This window comes from Carassius auratus, unplaced genomic scaffold (genome assembly GCF_003368295.1).
Source record: "Carassius auratus strain Wakin unplaced genomic scaffold, ASM336829v1 scaf_tig00041648, whole genome shotgun sequence".
Classification (NCBI taxonomy): domain Eukaryota; kingdom Metazoa; phylum Chordata; class Actinopteri; order Cypriniformes; family Cyprinidae; genus Carassius; species Carassius auratus.
This window is the reverse complement of record NW_020526664.1, coordinates 743-19,938: the sequence shown is the minus strand read 5'-3', so window position 1 is coordinate 19,938 and position 19,196 is coordinate 743. Positions and strand designations below refer to the sequence as shown.

At 38.6% G+C, this 19,196-nt stretch overlaps 1 non-coding gene and 16 pseudogenes across 1 annotated transcript; all 17 read right to left on the bottom strand.

Moving 5' to 3' along the window:
* Positions 1-899: 899 nt before the first annotated feature.
* On the bottom strand, positions 900-1,018 carry LOC113085475 (uncharacterized; annotated as a pseudogene).
* A 1,066-nt stretch (positions 1,019-2,084) lies between these two features.
* On the bottom strand, positions 2,085-2,203 carry LOC113085464 (uncharacterized; annotated as a pseudogene).
* A 1,013-nt stretch (positions 2,204-3,216) lies between these two features.
* On the bottom strand, positions 3,217-3,335 carry LOC113085463 (uncharacterized; annotated as a pseudogene).
* Positions 3,336-4,117: 782 nt separating this feature from the next.
* LOC113085474 (uncharacterized) lies at positions 4,118-4,236 on the bottom strand (annotated as a pseudogene).
* A 1,065-nt stretch (positions 4,237-5,301) lies between these two features.
* Positions 5,302-5,420, bottom strand: LOC113085462 (uncharacterized; annotated as a pseudogene).
* Positions 5,421-6,203: 783 nt separating this feature from the next.
* Positions 6,204-6,321, bottom strand: LOC113085471 (uncharacterized; annotated as a pseudogene).
* Positions 6,322-7,384: 1,063 nt separating this feature from the next.
* On the bottom strand, positions 7,385-7,503 carry LOC113085473 (uncharacterized; annotated as a pseudogene).
* A 1,067-nt stretch (positions 7,504-8,570) lies between these two features.
* On the bottom strand, positions 8,571-8,689 carry LOC113085461 (uncharacterized; annotated as a pseudogene).
* A 1,011-nt stretch (positions 8,690-9,700) lies between these two features.
* LOC113085468 (uncharacterized) lies at positions 9,701-9,818 on the bottom strand (annotated as a pseudogene).
* Positions 9,819-11,167: 1,349 nt separating this feature from the next.
* LOC113085466 (uncharacterized) lies at positions 11,168-11,285 on the bottom strand (annotated as a pseudogene).
* A 1,534-nt stretch (positions 11,286-12,819) lies between these two features.
* Positions 12,820-12,938, bottom strand: LOC113085460 (uncharacterized; annotated as a pseudogene).
* A 1,340-nt stretch (positions 12,939-14,278) lies between these two features.
* Positions 14,279-14,396, bottom strand: LOC113085467 (uncharacterized; annotated as a pseudogene).
* A 1,055-nt stretch (positions 14,397-15,451) lies between these two features.
* Positions 15,452-15,570, bottom strand: LOC113085465 (uncharacterized; annotated as a pseudogene).
* A 452-nt stretch (positions 15,571-16,022) lies between these two features.
* Positions 16,023-16,139, bottom strand: LOC113085472 (uncharacterized; annotated as a pseudogene).
* Positions 16,140-17,203: 1,064 nt separating this feature from the next.
* On the bottom strand, positions 17,204-17,322 carry LOC113085458 (5S ribosomal RNA). The gene has a single exon (XR_003284281.1). It is a non-coding gene; the product is annotated as a 5S ribosomal RNA (ribosomal RNA).
* A 500-nt stretch (positions 17,323-17,822) lies between these two features.
* Positions 17,823-17,941, bottom strand: LOC113085470 (uncharacterized; annotated as a pseudogene).
* Positions 17,942-18,860: 919 nt separating this feature from the next.
* Positions 18,861-18,979, bottom strand: LOC113085459 (uncharacterized; annotated as a pseudogene).
* Between the last annotated feature and the right edge of the window lie 217 nt (positions 18,980-19,196).

Here is a 19,196-nt window from a genome sequence, read left to right as displayed (position 1 = left end):
ATTGACTCTATTTTTGCCAAATTTATTATATACACAAGTGAAAAATTCCAAAAGCTTAAAGCACCTGGTATTCCTTGGCGGTCTATCATCCAAGTACTAACCAGACCTAACCTGCTAAGATTCAGAGATCGGGCATTGACTTTTCTTTTTTTTTTTTTTTTGCAAGATTATTATATAATTCGTGAAAAATATCCAAAAATTTAAAGCACCTGGTATTCCAGGCAGTCTCCCATCCATGTACTAACCTGGCCCAAACCTGCTTATATTCAGAGATCGGGCATTGACTCTATTTTTTGCCAAATTTATTATATACTAAGTGAAAAAATTCCAAAAGCTTAAAGCACCTGGTATTCCTTGGCGGTCTCTCATCCAAGTACTAACCAGACCTAAACCTGCTAAGATTCAGAGATCGGGCATTGACTCTATTTTTTTTTTTTTTTTTGCAAGATTATTATATAATTTGTGAAAAATATCCAAAAATTTAAAGCACCTGGTATTCCCAGGCAGTCTCCCATCCATGTACTAACCTGGCCCAAACCTGCTTATATTCAGAGATCGGGCATTGACTCTATTTTTTGCCAAATTTATTATATACTAAGTGAAAAAATTCCAAAAGCTTAAAGCACCTGGTATTCCTTGGCGGTCTCTCATCCAAGTACTAACCAGACCTAAACCTGCTAAGATTCAGAGATCGGGCATTGACTCTTTTTTTTTTTTTTTTTTTTTGCAAGATTATTATATAATTCGTGAAAAATATCCAAAAATTTAAAGCACCTGATATTCCCAGGCAGTCTCCCATCCATGTACTAACCTGGCGCAAACCTGCTTATATTCAGAGATCGGGCATTGACTCTATTTTTTGGCAAAATTATTATATACTAAGTGAAAAATTTCAAAATAGCTTAGAGTACCTGGTATTCCCAGGCGGTCTCCCATCCAGGCACTAACCAGGCCCAAACCTGCTTAGCTTCCGAGATCAGACAAGATCGGGCATAGCCAGGCTGGTATGGCCATAAGCGAAGACTGCTGCAAAGAGAAGGCTATTTAAAGATCAGCCAATCTACTCGCCAGTACATTATAAAAGTAGGAAAGAAACCCCAAAAGCTTAAAGCACCTGGTATTCCTAGGCGGTCTCTCATCCAAGTACTAACCTGGCCCAAACCTGCTTATATTCAGAGATCGGGCATTGACTCTATTTTTTGGCAAATTTATTATATACTAAGTGAAAAAATTCCAAAAGCTTAAAGCACCTGGTATTCCTTGGCGGTCTATCATTCAAGTACTAACCAGACCTTAACCTGCTAAGATTCAGAGATCGGGCATTGACTTCTTCTTTTTTTTTTTTTTTTGCAAGATTATTATATAATTCGTGAAAAAATATCCAAAAATTTAAAGCACCTGGTATTCCCAGGCAGTCTCCCATCCATGTACTAACCTGGCCCAAACCTGCTTATATTCAGAGATCGGGCATTGACTCTTTTTTTTGCCAAATTTATTATATACTAAGTGAAAAAATTCCAAAAGCTTAAAGCACCTGGTATTCCTTGGCGGTCTCTCATCCAAGTACTAACCAGACCTAAACCTGCTAAGATTCAGAGATCGGGCATTGACTCTTTTTTTTTTTTTTTTTGCAAGATTATTATATAATTTGTGAAAAATATCCAAAAATTTAAAGCACCTGGTATTCCCAGGCAGTCTCCCATCCATGTACTAACCTGGCCCAAACCTGCTTATATTCAGAGATCGGGCATTGACTCTATTTTTTGCCAAATTTATTATATACTAAGTGAAAAAATTCCAAAAGCTTAAAGCACCTGGTATTCCTTGGCGGTCTCTCATCCAAGTACTAACCAGACCTAAACCTGCTAAGATTCAGAGATCGGGCATTGACTCTTTTTTTTTTTTTTTTTGCAAGATTATTATATAATTCGTGAAAAATATCCAAAAATTTAAAGCACCTGATATTCCCAGGCAGTCTCCCATCCATGTACTAACCTGGCGCAAACCTGCTTATATTCAGAGATCGGGCATTGACTCTATTTTTTGGCAAAATTATTATATACTAAGTGAAAAAATTTCAAAAAAGCTTAGAGTACCTGGCATTCCCAGGCGGTCTCCCATCCAGGCACTAACCAGGCCCAAACCTGCTTAGCTTCCGAGATCAGACAAGATCGGGCATAGCCAGGCTGGTATGGCCATAAGCGAAGACTGCTGCAAAGAGAAGGCTATTTAAAGATCAGCCAATCTACTCGCCAGTACATTATAAAAGTAGGAAAAAAACCCCAAAAGCTTAAAGCACCTGGTATTCCTAGGCGGTCTCTCATCCAAGTACTAACCTGGCCCAAACCTGCTTATATTCAGAGATCGGGCATTGACTCTATTTTTTGCCAAATTTATTATATACTAAGTGAAAAAATTCCAAAAGCTTAAAGCACCTGGTATTCCTTGGCGGTCTATCATTCAAGTACTAACCAGACCTTAACCTGCTAAGATTCAGAGATCGGGCATTGACTTCTTCTTTTTTTTTTTTTTTTTGCAAGATTATTATATAATTCGTGAAAAATATCCAAAAATTTAAAGCACCTGGTATTCCCAGGCAGTCTCCCATCCATGTACTAACCTGGCCCAAACCTGCTTATATTCAGAGATCGGGCATTGACTCTATTTTTTGCCAAATTTATTATATACTAAGTGAAAAAATTCCAAAAGCTTAAAGCACCTGGTATTCCTTGGCGGTCTTTCATCCAAGTACTAACCAGACCTAAACCTGCTAAGATTCAGAGATCGGGCATTGACTCTATTTTTTTTTTTTTTTTTTGCAAGATTATTATATAATTTGTGAAAAATATCCAAAAATTTAAAGCACCTGGTATTCCCAGGCAGTCTCCCATCCATGTACTAACCTGGCCCAAACCTGCTTATATTCAGAGATCGGGCATTGACTCTATTTTTTGCCAAATTTATTATATACTAAGTGAAAAAATTCCAAAAGCTTAAAGCACCTGGTATTCCTTGGCGGTCTATCATTCAAGTACTAACCAGACCTTAACCTGCTAAGATTCAGAGATCGGGCATTGACTTCTTCTTTGCACCTGATATTCCCAGGCAGTCTCCCATCCATGTACTAACCTGGCGCAAACCTGCTTATATTCAGAGATCGGGCATTGACTCTATTTTTTGGCAAAATTATTATATACTAAGTGAAAAATTTCAAAAAGCTTAGAGTACCTGGCATTCCCAGGCGGTCTCCCATCCAGGCACTAACCAGGCCCAAACCTGCTTAGCTTCCGAGATCAGACAAGATCGGGCATAGCCAGGCTGGTATGGCCATAAGCGAAGACTGCTGCAAAGAGAAGGCTATTTAAAGATCAGCCAATCTACTCGCCAGTACATTATAAAAGTAGGAAAGAAACCCCAAAAGCTTAAAGCACCTGGTATTCCAGGCGGTCTCTCATCCATGTACTAACCTGGCCCAAACCTGCTTATATTCAGAGATCGGGCATTGACTCTATTTTTTGCCAAATTTATTATATACTAAGTGAAAAAATTCCAAAAGCTTAAAGCACCTGGTATTCCTTGGCGGTCTCTCATCCAAGTACTAACCAGACCTAAACCTGCTAAGATTCAGAGATCGGGCATTGACTCTTTTTTTTTTTTTTTGCAAGATTATTATATAATTTGTGAAAAATATCCAAAAATTTAAAGCACCTGGTATTCCCAGGCAGTCTCCCATCCATGTACTAACCTGGCCCAAACCTGCTTATATTCAGAGATCGGGCATTGACTCTATTTTTTGCCAAATTTATTATATACTAAGTGAAAAAATTCCAAAAGCTTAAAGCACCTGGTATTCCTTGGCGGTCTCTCATCCAAGTACTAACCAGACCTAAACCTGCTAAGATTCAGAGATCGGGCATTGACTCTTTTTTTTTTTTTTTTTTTTTGCAAGATTATTATATAATTCGTGAAAAATATCCAAAAATTTAAAGCACCTGATATTCCCAGGCAGTCTCCCATCCATGTACTAACCTGGCGCAAACCTGCTTATATTCAGAGATCGGGCATTGACTCTATTTTTTGGCAAAATTATTATATACTAAGTGAAAAATTTCAAAAAAGCTTAGAGTACCTGGTATTCCCAGGCGGTCTCCCATCCAGGCACTAACCAGGCCCAAACCTGCTTAGCTTCCGAGATCAGACAAGATCGGGCATAGCCAGGCTGGTATGGCCATAAGCGAAGACTGCTGCAAAGAGAAGGCTATTTAAAGATCAGCCAATCTACTCGCCAGTACATTATAAAAGTAGGAAAGAAACCCCAAAAGCTTAAAGCACCTGGTATTCCTAGGCGGTCTCTCATCCAAGTACTAACCTGGCCCAAACCTGCTTATATTCAGAGATCGGGCATTGACTCTATTTTTTGCCAAATTTATTATATACTAAGTGAAAAAATTCCAAAAGCTTAAAGCACCTGGTATTCCTTGGCGGTCTATCATTCAAGTACTAACCAGACCTTAACCTGCTAAGATTCAGAGATCGGGCATTGACTTCTTCTTTTTTTTTTTTTTGCAAGATTATTATATAATTCGTGAAAAATATCCAAAAATTTAAAGCACCTGGTATTCCCAGGCAGTCTCCCATCCATGTACTAACCTGGCCCAAACCTGCTTATATTCAGAGATCGGGCATTGACTCTATTTTTTGCCAAATTTATTATATACTAAGTGAAAAAATTCCAAAAGCTTAAAGCACCTGGTATTCCTTGGCGGTCTCTCATCCAAGTACTAACCAGACCTAAACCTGCTAAGATTCAGAGATCGGGCATTGACTCTTTTTTTTTTTTTTTTTTGCAAGATTATTATATAATTTGTGAAAAATATCCAAAAATTTAAAGCACCTGGTATTCCCAGGCAGTCTCCCATCCATGTACTAACCTGGCCCAAACCTGCTTATATTCAGAGATCGGGCATTGACTCTATTTTTTGCCAAATTTATTATATACTAAGTGAAAAAATTCCAAAAGCTTAAAGCACCTGGTATTCCTTGGCGGTCTCTCATCCAAGTACTAACCAGACCTAAACCTGCTAAGATTCAGAGATCGGGCATTGACTCTTTTTTTTTTTTTTTTTTTGCAAGATTATTATATAATTCGTGAAAAATATCCAAAAATTTAAAGCACCTGATATTCCCAGGCAGTCTCCCATCCATGTACTAACCTGGCGCAAACCTGCTTATATTCAGAGATCGGGCATTGACTCTATTTTTTGGCAAAATTATTATATACTAAGTGAAAAATTTCAAAATAGCTTAGAGTACCTGGCATTCCCAGGCGGTCTCCCATCCAGGCACTAACCAGGCCCAAACCTGCTTAGCTTCCGAGATCAGACAAGATCGGGCATAGCCAGGCTGGTATGGCCATAAGCGAAGACTGCTGCAAAGAGAAGGCTATTTAAAGATCAGCCAATCTACTCGCCAGTACATTATAAAAGTAGGAAAGAAACCCCAAAAGCTTAAAGCACCTGGTATTCCTAGGCGGTCTCTCATCCATGTACTAACCTGGCCCAAACCTGCTTATATTCAGAGATCGGGCATTGACTCTATTTTTTGCCAAATTTATTATATACTAAGTGAAAAAATTCCAAAAGCTTAAAGCACCTGGTATTCCTTGGCGGTCTATCATCCAAGTACTAACCAGACCTAAACCTGCTAAGATTCAGAGATCGGGCATTGACTCTTTTTTTTTTTTTTTGCAAGATTATTATATAATTTGTGAAAAATATCCAAAAATTTAAAGCACCTGGTATTCCCAGGCAGTCTCCCATCCATGTACTAACCTGGCCCAAACCTGCTTATATTCAGAGATCGGGCATTGACTCTATTTTTTGCCAAATTTATTATATACTAAGTGAAAAAATTCCAAAAGCTTAAAGCACCTGGTATTCCTTGGCGGTCTCTCATCCAAGTACTAACCAGACCTAAACCTGCTAAGATTCAGAGATCGGGCATTGACTCTTTTTTTTTTTTTTTTTTTTTGCAAGATTATTATATAATTCGTGAAAAATATCCAAAAATTTAAAGCACCTGATATTCCCAGGCAGTCTCCCATCCATGTACTAACCTGGCGCAAACCTGCTTATATTCAGAGATCGGGCATTGACTCTATTTTTTGGCAAAATTATTATATACTAAGTGAAAAATTTCAAAAAAGCTTAAGTACCTGGTATTCCCAGGCGGTCTCCCATCCAGGCACTAACCAGGCCCAAACCTGCTTAGCTTACGAGATCAGACAAGATCGGGCATAGCCAGGCTGGTATGGCCATAAGCGAAGACTGCTGCAAAGAGAAGGCTATTTAAAGATCAGCCAATCTACTCGCCAGTACATTATAAAAGTAGGAAAGAAACCCCAAAAGCTTAAAGCACCTGGTATTCCTAGGCGGTCTCTCATCCAAGTACTAACCTGGCCCAAACCTGCTTATATTCAGAGATCGGGCATTGACTCTATTTTTTGCCAAATTTATTATATACTAAGTGAAAAAATTCCAAAAGCTTAAAGCACCTGGTATTCCTTGGCGGTCTATCATTCAAGTACTAACCAGACCTTAACCTGCTAAGATTCAGAGATCGGGCATTGATTTCTTCTTTTTTTTTTTTTGCAAGATTATTATATAATTCGTGAAAAATATCCAAAAATTTAAAGCACCTGGTATTCCCAGGCAGTCTCCCATCCATGTACTAACCTGGCCCAAACCTGCTTATATTCAGAGATCGGGCATTGACTCTATTTTTTGCCAAATTTATTATATACTAAGTGAAAAAATTCCAAAAGCTTAAAGCACCTGGTATTCCTTGGCGGTCTCTCATCCAAGTACTAACCAGACCTAAACCTGCTAAGATTCAGAGATCGGGCATTGACTCTTTTTTTTTTTTTTTTTGCAAGATTATTATATAATTTGTGAAAAATATCCAAAAATTTAAAGCACCTGGTATTCCCAGGCAGTCTCCCATCCATGTACTAACCTGGCCCAAACCTGCTTATATTCAGAGATCGGGCATTGACTCTATTTTTTGCCAAATTTATTATATACTAAGTGAAAAAATTCCAAAAGCTTAAAGCACCTGGTATTCCTTGGCGGTCTCTCATCCAAGTACTAACCAGACCTAAACCTGCTAAGATTCAGAGATCGGGCATTGACTCTTTTTTTTTTTTTTTTTTTTGCAAGATTATTATATAATTCGTGAAAAATATCCAAAAATTTAAAGCACCTGATATTCCCAGGCAGTCTCCCATCCATGTACTAACCTGGCGCAAACCTGCTTATATTCAGAGATCGGGCATTGACTCTATTTTTTGGCAAAATTATTATATACTAAGTGAAAAATTTCAAAAAGCTTAGAGTACCTGGTATTCCCAGGCGGTCTCCCATCCAGGCACTAACCAGGCCCAAACCTGCTTAGCTTCCGAGATCAGACAAGATCGGGCATAGCCAGGCTGGTATGGCCATAAGCGAAGACTGCTGCAAAGAGAAGGCTATTTAAAGATCAGCCAATCTACTCGCCAGTACATTATAAAAGTAGGAAAGAAACCCCAAAAGCTTAAAGCACCTGGTATTCCTAGGCGGTCTCTCATCCAAGTACTAACCTGGCCCAAACCTGCTTATATTCAGAGATCGGGCATTGACTCTATTTTTTGCCAAATTTATTATATACTAAGTGAAAAAATTCCAAAAGCTTAAAGCACCTGGTATTCCTTGGCGGTCTATCATTCAAGTACTAACCAGACCTTAACCTGCTAAGATTCAGAGATCGGGCATTGACTTCTTCTTTTTTTTTTTTTTTTTGCAAGATTATTATATAATTCGTGAAAAATATCCAAAAATTTAAAGCACCTGGTATTCCCAGGCAGTCTCCCATCCATGTACTAACCTGGCCCAAACCTGCTTATATTCAGAGATCGGGCATTGACTCTATTTTTTGCCAAATTTATTATATACTAAGTGAAAAAATTCCAAAAGCTTAAAGCACCTGGTATTCCTTGGCGGTCTCTCATCCAAGTACTAACCAGACCTAAACCTGCTAAGATTCAGAGATCGGGCATTGACTCTTTTTTTTTTTTTTTTTGCAAGATTATTATATAATTTGTGAAAAATATCCAAAAATTTAAAGCACCTGGTATTCCCAGGCAGTCTCCCATCCATGTACTAACCTGGCCCAAACCTGCTTATATTCAGAGATCGGGCATTGACTCTATTTTTTGCCAAATTTATTATATACTAAGTGAAAAAATTCCAAAAGCTTAAAGCACCTGGTATTCCTTGGCGGTCTCTCATCCAAGTACTAACCAGACCTAAACCTGCTAAGATTCAGAGATCGGGCATTGACTCTTTTTTTTTTTTTTTTTTTGCAAGATTATTATATAATTCGTGAAAAATATCCAAAAATTTAAAGCACCTGATATTCCCAGGCAGTCTCCCATCCATGTACTAACCTGGCGCAAACCTGCTTATATTCAGAGATCGGGCATTGACTCTATTTTTTGGCAAAATTATTATATACTAAGTGAAAAATTTCAAAAAAGCTTAGAGTACCTGGCATTCCCAGGCGGTCTCCCATCCAGGCACTAACCAGGCCCAAACCTGCTTAGCTTCCGAGATCAGACAAGATCGGGCATAGCCAGGCTGGTATGGCCATAAGCGAAGACTGCTGCAAAGAGAAGGCTATTTAAAGATCAGCCAATCTACTCGCCAGTACATTATAAAAGTAGGAAAGAAACCCCAAAAGCTTAAAGCACCTGGTATTCCTAGGCGGTCTCTCATCCAAGTACTAACCTGGCCCAAACCTGCTTATATTCAGAGATCGGGCATTGACTCTATTTTTTGCCAAATTTATTATATACTAAGTGAAAAAATTCCAAAAGCTTAAAGCACCTGGTATTCCTTGGCGGTCTATCATTCAAGTACTAACCAGACCTTAACCTGCTAAGATTCAGAGATCGGGCATTGACTTCTTCTTTTTTTTTTTTTTTTGCAAGATTATTATATAATTCGTGAAAAATATCCAAAAATTTAAAGCACCTGGTATTCCCAGGCAGTCTCCCATCCATGTACTAACCTGGCCCAAACCTGCTTATATTCAGAGATCGGGCATTGACTCTATTTTTTGCCAAATTTATTATATACTAAGTGAAAAAATTCCAAAAGCTTAAAGCACCTGGTATTCCTTGGCGGTCTCTCATCCAAGTACTAACCAGACCTAAACCTGCTAAGATTCAGAGATCGGGCATTGACTCTTTTTTTTTTTTTTTTTTGCAAGATTATTATATAATTTGTGAAAAATATCCAAAAATTTAAAGCACCTGGTATTCCCAGGCAGTCTCCCATCCATGTACTAACCTGGCCCAAACCTGCTTATATTCAGAGATCGGGCATTGACTCTATTTTTTGCCAAATTTATTATATACTAAGTGAAAAAATTCCAAAAGCTTAAAGCACCTGGTATTCCTTGGCGGTCTCTCATCCAAGTACTAACCAGACCTAAACCTGCTAAGATTCAGAGATCGGGCATTGACTTCTTCTTCTGCACCTGATATTCCCAGGCAGTCTCCCATCCATGTACTAACCTGGCGCAAACCTGCTTATATTCAGAGATCGGGCATTGACTCTATTTTTTGGCAAAATTATTATATACTAAGTGAAAAATTTCAAAAAGCTTAGAGTACCTGGTATTCCAGGCGGTCTCCCATCCAGGCACTAACCAGGCCCAAACCTGCTTAGCTTCCGAGATCAGACAAGATCGGGCATAGCCAGGCTGGTATGGCCATAAGCGAAGACTGCTGCAAAGAGAAGGCTATTTAAAGATCAGCCAATCTACTCGCCAGTACATTATAAAAGTAGGAAAGAAACCCCAAAAGCTTAAAGCACCTGGTATTCCTAGGCGGTCTCTCATCCAAGTACTAACCTGGCCCAAACCTGCTTATATTCAGAGATCGGGCATTGACTCTATTTTTTGCCAAATTTATTATATACTAAGTGAAAAAATTCCAAAAGCTTAAAGCACCTGGTATTCCTTGGCGGTCTATCATCCAAGTACTAACCAGACCTTAACCTGCTAAGATTCAGAGATCGGGCATTGACTTCTTTTTTTTTTTTTTTTGCAAGATTATTATATAATTCGTGAAAAATATCCAAAAATTTAAAGCACCTGGTATTCCCAGGCAGTCTCCCATCCATGTACTAACCTGGCCCAAACCTGCTTATATTCAGAGATCGGGCATTGACTCTATTTTTTGCCAAATTTATTATATACTAAGTGAAAAAATTCCAAAAGCTTTAAGCACCTGGTATTCCTTGGCGGTCTCTCATCCAAGTACTAACCAGACCTAAACCTGCTAAGATTCAGAGATCGGGCATTGACTCTTTTTTTTTTTTTTTTTTGCAAGATTATTATATAATTTGTGAAAAATATCCAAAAATTTAAAGCACCTGGTATTCCCAGGCAGTCTCCCATCCATGTACTAACCTGGCCCAAACCTGCTTATATTCAGAGATCGGGCATTGACTCTATTTTTTGCCAAATTTATTATATACTAAGTGAAAAAATTCCAAAAGCTTAAAGCACCTGGTATTCCTTGGCGGTCTCTCATCCAAGTACTAACCAGACCTAAACCTGCTAAGATTCAGAGATCGGGCATTGACTCTTTTTTTTTTTTTTTTTTTGCAAGATTATTATATAATTCGTGAAAAATATCCAAAAATTTAAAGCACCTGGTATTCCCAGGCAGTCTCCCATCCATGTACTAACCTGGCCCAAACCTGCTTATATTCAGAGATCGGGCATTGACTCTATTTTTTGCCAAAATTATTATATACTAAGTGAAAAAATTCCAAAAGCTTAAAGCACCTGGTATTCCTTGGCGGTCTCTCATCCAAGTACTAACCAGACCTAAACCTGCTAAGATTCAGAGATCGGGCATTGACTCTTTTTTTTTTTTTTTTTTTTTGCAAGATTATTATATAATTCGTGAAAAATATCAAAAAATTTAAAGCACCTGGTATTCCCAGGCAGTCTCCCATCCATGTACTAACCTGGCGCCAAACCTGCTTATATTCAGAGATCGGGCATTGACTCTATTTTTTGCCAAATTTATTATATACTAAGTGAAAAAATTTCAAAAAGCTTAAAGCACCTGGTATTCCCAGGCGGTCTCCCATCCAGGCACTAACCAGGCCCAAACCTGCTTAGCTTCGAGATCAGACAAGATCGGGCATAGCCAGGCTGGTATGGCCATAAGCGAAGACTGCTGCAAAGAGAAGGCTATTAAAGATCAGCCAATCTACTCGCCAGTACATTATAAAAGTAGGAAAGAAACCCCAAAGCTTAAAGCACCTGGTATTCCTAGGCAGTCTCCCATCCATGTACTAACCTGGCCCAAACCTGCTTATATTCAGAGATCGGGCATTGACTCTATTTTTTGCCAAATTTATTATATACTAAGTGAAAAAATTCCAAAAGCTTAAAGCACCTGGTATTCCTTGGCGGTCTCTCATCCAAGTACTAACCAGACCTAAACCTGCTAAGATTCAGAGATCGGGCATTGACTCTTTTTTTTTTTTTTTTTTTGCAAGATTATTATATAATTCGTGAAAAATATCCAAAAATTTAAAGCACCTGGTATTCCCAGGCAGTCTCCCATCCATGTACTAACCTGGCGCAAACCTGCTTATATTCAGAGATCGGGCATTGACTCTATTTTTTGGCAAAATTATTATATACTAAGTGAAAAATTCAAAAAGCTTAGCACCTGGTATTCCCAGGCGGTCTCCCCATCCAGGCACTAACCTGCTTAGCTTACGAGATCAGACAAATCGGGCATAGCCAGGCTGGTATGGCCATAAGCGAAGACTGCTGCAAAGAGAAGGCTATTTAAAGATCAGCCAATCTACTCGCCAGTACATTATTAAAAAGTAGGAAAAAACCCCAAAAAGCTTAAAGCACCTGGTATTCCTAGGCGGTCTCTCATCCAAGTACTAACCAGACCTAAACCTGCTAAGATTCAGAGATCGGGCATTGACTCTATTCTTTTTTTTTTTTTTTTTGCAAGATTATTATATAATTGTGAAAAATATCCAAAAAATTTAAAGCACCTGGTATTCCCAGGCAGTCTCCCATCCATGTACTAACCTGGCCCAAACCTGCTTATATTCAGAGATCGGGCATTGACTCTATTTTTTGCCAAATTTATTATATACTAAGTGAAAAAATTCCAAAAGCTTAAAGCACCTGGTATTCCTTGGCGGTCTCTCATCCAAGTACTAACCAGACCTAAACCTGCTAAGATTCAGAGATCGGGCATTGACTCTTTTTTTTTTTTTTTTTGCAAGATTATTATATAATTCGTGAAAAATATCCAAAAATTTAAAGCACCTGGTATTCCCAGGCAGTCTCCCATCCATGTACTAACCTGGCCCAAACCTGCTTATATTCAGAGATCGGGCATTGACTCTATTTTTTGCCAAATTTATTATATACTAAGTGAAAAAATTCCAAAAGCTTAAAGCACCTGGTATTCCTTGGCGGTCTCTCATCCAAGTACTAACCAGACCTAAACCTGCTAAGATTCAGAGATCGGGCATTGACTCTTTTTTTTTTTTTTTGCAAGATTATTATATAATTCGTGAAAAATATCCAAAAATTTAAAGCACCTGGTATTCCCAGGCAGTCTCCCATCCATGTACTAACCTGGCGCAAACCTGCTTATATTCAGAGATCGGGCATTGACTCTATTTTTTGGCAAATTATTATATACTAAGTGAAAAATTTCAAAAAAGCTTACAGTACCTGGTATTCCCAGGCGGTCTCCCATCCAGGCACTAACCAGGCCCAAACCTGCTTAGCTTACGAGATCAGACAAGATCGGGCATAGCCAGGCTGGTATGGCCATAAGCGAAGACTGCTGCAAAGAGAAGGCTATTTAAAGATCAGCCAATCTACTCGCCAGTACATTATAAAAGTAGGAAAGAAACCCCAAAAGCTTAAAGCACCTGGTATTCCTAGGCGGTCTCTCATCCAAGTACTAACCTGGCCCAAACCTGCTTATATTCAGAGATCGGGCATTGACTCTATTTTTTGCCAAATTTATTATATACTAAGTGAAAAAATTCCAAAAGCTTAAAGCACCTGGTATTCCTTGGCGGTCTATCATTCAAGTACTAACCAGACCTTAACCTGCTAAGATTCAGAGATCGGGCATTGACTTCTTCTTTTTTTTTTTTTTTTTTGCAAGATTATTATATAATTCGTGAAAAAATATCCAAAATTTAAAGCACCTGGTATTCCCAGGCAGTCTCCCATCCATGTACTAACCTGGCCCAAACCTGCTTATATTCAGAGATCGGGCATTGACTCTATTTTTTGCCAAATTTATTATATACTAAGTGAAAAAATTCCAAAAGCTTTAAGCACCTGGTATTCCTAGGCGGTCTTTCATCCAAGTACTAACCAGACCTAAACCTGCTAAGATTCAGAGATCGGGCATTGACTCTTTTTTTTTTTTTTTTGCAAGATTATTATATAATTGTGAAAAATATCCAAAAATTTAAAGCACCTGGTATTCCCAGGCAGTCTCCCATCCATGTACTAACCTGGCCCAAACCTGCTTATATTCAGAGATCGGGCATTGACTCTATTTTTTGCCAAATTTATTATATACTAAGTGAAAAAATTCCAAAAGCTTAAAGCACCTGGTATTCCTTGGCGGTCTCTCATCCAAGTACTAACCAGACCTAAACCTGCTAAGATTCAGAGATCGGGCATTGACTCTTTTTTTTTTTTTTTGCAAGATTATTATATAATTTCGTGAAAAATATCCAAAAATTTAAAGCACCTGGTATTCCCAGGCAGTCTCCCATCCATGTACTAACCTGGCCCAAACCTGCTTATATTCAGAGATCGGGCATTGACTCTATTTTTTGCCAAATTTATTATATACTAAGTGAAAAAATTCCAAAAGCTTAAAGCACCTGGTATTCCTTGGCGGTCTCTCATCCAGTACTAACCAGACCTAAACCTGCTAAGATTCAGAGATCGGGCATTGACTCTTTTTTTTTTTTTTTGCAAGATTATTATATAATTCGTGAAAAATATCCAAAAATTTAAAGCACCTGGTATTCCCAGGCAGTCTCCCATCCATGTACTAACCTGGCGCAAACCTGCTTATATTCAGAGATCGGGCATTGACTCTATTTTTTGGCAAAATTATTATATACTAAGTGAAAAATTTCAAAAAAGCTTAAAGTACCTGGTATTCCAGGCGGTCTCCCATCCAGGCACTAACCAGGCCCAAACCTGCTTAGCTTCCGAGATCAGACAAGATCGGGCATAGCCAGGCTGGTATGGCCATAAGCGAAGACTGCTGCAAAGAGAAGGCTATTTAAAGATCAGCCAATCTACTCGCCAGTACATATAAAAGTAGGAAAGAAACCCCAAAAGCTTAAAGCACCTGGTATTCCTAGGCGGTCTCTCATCCAGTACTAACCTGGCCCAAACCTGCTTATATTCAGAGATCGGGCATTGACTCTATTTTTGCCAAATTTATTATATACTAAGTGAAAAAATTCCAAAAGCTTAAAGCACCTGGTATTCCTTGGCGGTCTCTCATTCAAGTACTAACCAGACCTAAACCTGCTAAGATTCAGAGATCGGGCATTGACTTCTTCTTTTTTTTTTTTTTTTTTGCAAGATTATTATATAATTCGTGAAAAATATCCAAAAATTTAAAGCACCTGGTATTCCCAGGCAGTCTCCCATCCATGTACTAACCTGGCCCAAACCTGCTTATATTCAGAGATCGGGCATTGACTCTATTTTTTGGCAAAATTATTATATACTAAGTGAAAAAATTCAAAAAGCTTAAGCACCTGGTATTCTTGGCGGTCTCTCATCCAAGTACTAACCAGACCTAAACCTGCTAAGATTCAGAGATCGGGCATTGACTCTTTTTTTTTTTTTTGCAAGATTATTATATAATTCGTGAAAAATATCCAAAAATTTAAAGCACCTGGTATTCCCAGGCAGTCTCCCATCCATGTACTAACCTGGCCCAAACCTGCTTATATTCAGAGATCGGGCATTGACTCTTTTTTGCCAAATTTATTATATACTAAGTGAAAAAATTCCAAAAGCTTAAAGCACCTGGTATTCCTTGGCGGTCTCTCATCCAAGTACTAACCAGACCTAAACCTGCTAAGATTCAGAGATCGGGCATTGACTCTTTTTTTTTTTTTTGCAAGATTATTATATAATTCGTGAAAAATATCCAAAAATTTAAAGCACCTGGTATTCCCAGGCAGTCTCCCATCCATGTACTAACCTGGCGCCCAAACCTGCTTATATTCAGAGATCGGGCATTGACTCTATTTTTTGGCAAAATTATTATATACTAAGTGAAAAATTTCAAAAAAGCTTAAAGTACCTGGTATTCCCAGGCGGTCTCCCATCCAGGCACTAACCAGGCCCAAACCTGCTTAGCTTACGAGATCAGACAAGATCGGGCATAGCCAGGCTGGTATGGCCATAAGCGAAGACTGCTGCAAAGAGAAGGCTTTTTAAAGATCAGCCAATCTACTCGCCAGTACATTATAAAAGTAGGAAAGAAACCCCAAAAGCTTAAAGCACCTGGTATTCCTAGGCGGTCTCTCATCCAAGTACTAACCTGGCCCAAACCTGCTTATATTCAGAGATCGGGCATTGACTCTATTTTTTGCCAAATTTATTATATACTAAGTGAAAAAATTCCAAAAGCTTAAAGCACCTGGTATTCCTTGGCGGTCTCTCATTCAAGTACTAACCAGACCTTAACCTGCTAAGATTCAGAGATCGGGCATTGACTTCTTCTTCCTAAAGCACCTGGTATTCCCAGGCAGTCTCCCATCCATGTACTAACCTGGCGCAAACCTGCTTATATTCAGAGATCGGGCATTGACTCTATTTTTTGGCAAAATTATTATATACTAAGTGAAAAATTTCAAAAAAGCTTAGAGTACCTGGTATTCCAGGCGGTCTCCCATCCAGGCACTAACCAGCCCAAACCTGCTTAGCTTCCGAGATCAGACAAGATCGGGCATAGCCAGGCTGGTATGGCCATAAGCGAAGACTGCTGCAAAGAGAAGGCTATTTAAAGATCAGCCAATCTACTCGCCAGTACATTATAAAAGTAGGAAAGAAACCCAAAAGCTTAAAGCACCTGGTATTCCTAGGCGGTCTCTCATCCAAGTACTAACCTGGCCCAAACCTGCTTATATTCAGAGATCGGGCATTGACTCTATTTTTTGCCAAATTTATTATATACTAAGTGAAAAAATTCCAAAAGCTTAAAGCACCTGGTATTCCTTGGCGGTCTATCATTCAAGTACTAACCAGACCTAAACCTGCTAAGATTCAGAGATCGGGCATTGACTTCTTTTTTTTTTTTTTTTTGCAAGATTATTATATAATTCGTGAAAAATATCCAAAAATTTAAAGCACCTGGTATTCCCAGGCAGTCTCCCATCCATGTACTAACCTGGCCCAAACCTGCTTATATTCAGAGATCGGGCATTGACTCTATTTTTTGCCAAATTTATTATATACTAAGTGAAAAAATTCCAAAAGCTTAAAGCACCTGGTATTCCTTGGCGGTCTCTCATCCAAGTACTAACCAGACCTAAACCTGCTAAGATTCAGAGATCGGGCATTGACTCTTTTTTTTTTTTTTTTTGCAAGATTATTATATAATTTGTGAAAAATATCCAAAAATTTAAAGCACCTGGTATTCCCAGGCAGTCTCCCATCCATGTACTAACCTGGCCCAAACCTGCTTATATTCAGAGATCGGGCATTGACTCTATTTTTTGCCAAATTTATTATATACTAAGTGAAAAAATTCCAAAAGCTTAAAGCACCTGGTATTCCTTGGCGGTCTCTCATCCAAGTACTAACCAGACCTAAACCTGCTAAGATTCAGAGATCGGGCATTGACTTTTTTTTTTTTTTTTTTTTTTGCAAGATTATTATATAATTCGTGAAAAATATCCAAAAATTTAAAGCACCTGATATTCCCAGGCAGTCTCCCATCCATGTACTAACCTGGCGCAAACCTGCTTATATTCAGAGATCGGGCATTGACTCTATTTTTTGGCAAAATTATTATATACTAAGTGAAAAATTTCAAAAAAGCTTACAGTACCTGGTATTCCCAGGCGGTCTCCCATCCAGGCACTAACCAGGCCCAAACCTGCTTAGCTTCCGAGATCAGACAAGATCGGGCATAGCCAGGCTGGTATGGCCATAAGCGAAGACTGCTGCAAAGAGAAGGCTATTTAAAGATCAGCCAATCTACTCGCCAGTACATTATAAAAGTAGGAAAGAAACCCCAAAAGCTTAAAGCACCTGGTATTCCTAGGCGGTCTCTCATCCAAGTACTAACCTGGCCCAAACCTGCTTATATTCAGAGATCGGGCATTGACTCTATTTTTTGCCAAATTTATTATATACTAAGTGAAAAAATTCCAAAAGCTTAAAGCACCTGGTATTCCTTGGCGGTCTCTCATCCAAGTACTAACCAGACCTAAACCTGCTAAGATTCAGAGATCGGGCATTGACTCTTTTTTTTTTTTTTTTTTGCAAGATTATTATATAATTCGTGAAAAATATCCAAAAATTTAAAGCACCTGGTATTCCCAGGCAGTCTCCCATCCATGTACTAACCTGGCGCAAACCTGCTTATATTCAGAGATCGGGCATTGACTCTATTTTTGGCCAAATTATTATATACTAAGTGAAAAATTCAAAAAAGCTTAAAGCACCTGGTATTCCCAGGCGGTCTCCCATCCAGGTACTAACCAGACCCAAACCTGCTTAGCTTACGAGATCAGACAAGATCGGGCATAGCCAGGCTGGTATGGCCATAAGCGAAGACTGCTGCAAAGAGAAGGCTATTTAAAGATCAGCCAATCTACTCGCCAGTACATTTATAAAAGTAGGAAAAAACCCAAAAGCTTAAAGCACCTGGTATTCCTAGGCGGTCTCTCATCCAAGTACTAACCAGACCTAAACCTGCTAAGATTCAGAGATCGGGCATTGACTCTTTTTTTTTTTTTTTGCAAGATTATTATATAATTTGTGAAAAATATCCAAAAATTTAAAGCACCTGGTATTCCCAGGCAGTCTCCCATCCATGTACTAACCTGGCCCAAACCTGCTTATATTCAGAGATCGGGCATTGACTCTATTTTTTGCCAAATTTATTATATACTAAGTGAAAAAATTCCAAAAGCTTAAAGCACCTGGTATTCCTTGGCGGTCTCTCATCCAAGTACTAACCAGACCTAAACCTGCTAAGATTCAGAGATCGGGCATTGACTTCTTTTTTTTTTTTTTGCAAGATTATTATATAATTCGTGAAAAATATCCAAAAATTTAAAGCACCTGGTATTCCCAGGCAGTCTCCCATCCATGTACTAACCTGGCCCAAACCTGCTTATATTCAGAGATCGGGCATTGACTCTATTTTTTGCCAAATTTATTATATACTAAGTGAAAAAATTCCAAAAGCTTAAAGCACCTGGTATTCCTTGGCGGTCTCTCATCCAAGTACTAACCAGACCTAAACCTGCTAAGATTCAGAGATCGGGCATTGACTCTTTTTTTTTTTTTTTTGCAAGATTATTATATAATTCGTGAAAAATATCCAAAAATTTAAAGCACCTGGTATTCCCAGGCAGTCTCCCATCCATGTACTAACCTGGCGCAAACCTGCTTATATTCAGAGATCGGGCATTGACTCTATTTTTTGGCAAAATTATTATATACTAAGTGAAAAATTTCAAAAAAGCTTACAGTACCTGGTATTCCCAGGCGGTCTCCCATCCAGGCACTAACCAGGCCCAAACCTGCTTAGCTTACGAGATCAGACAAGATCGGGCATAGCCAGGCTGGTATGGCCATAAGCGAAGACTGCTGCAAAGAGAAGGCTATTTAAAGATCAGCCAATCTACTCGCCAGTACATTATAAAAGTAGGAAAGAAACCCCAAAAGCTTAAAGCACCTGGTATTCCTAGGCGGTCTCTCATCCAAGTACTAACCTGGCCCAAACCTGCTTATATTCAGAGATCGGGCATTGACTCTATTTTTTTTTTTTTTTGCAAGATTATTATATAATTTGTGAA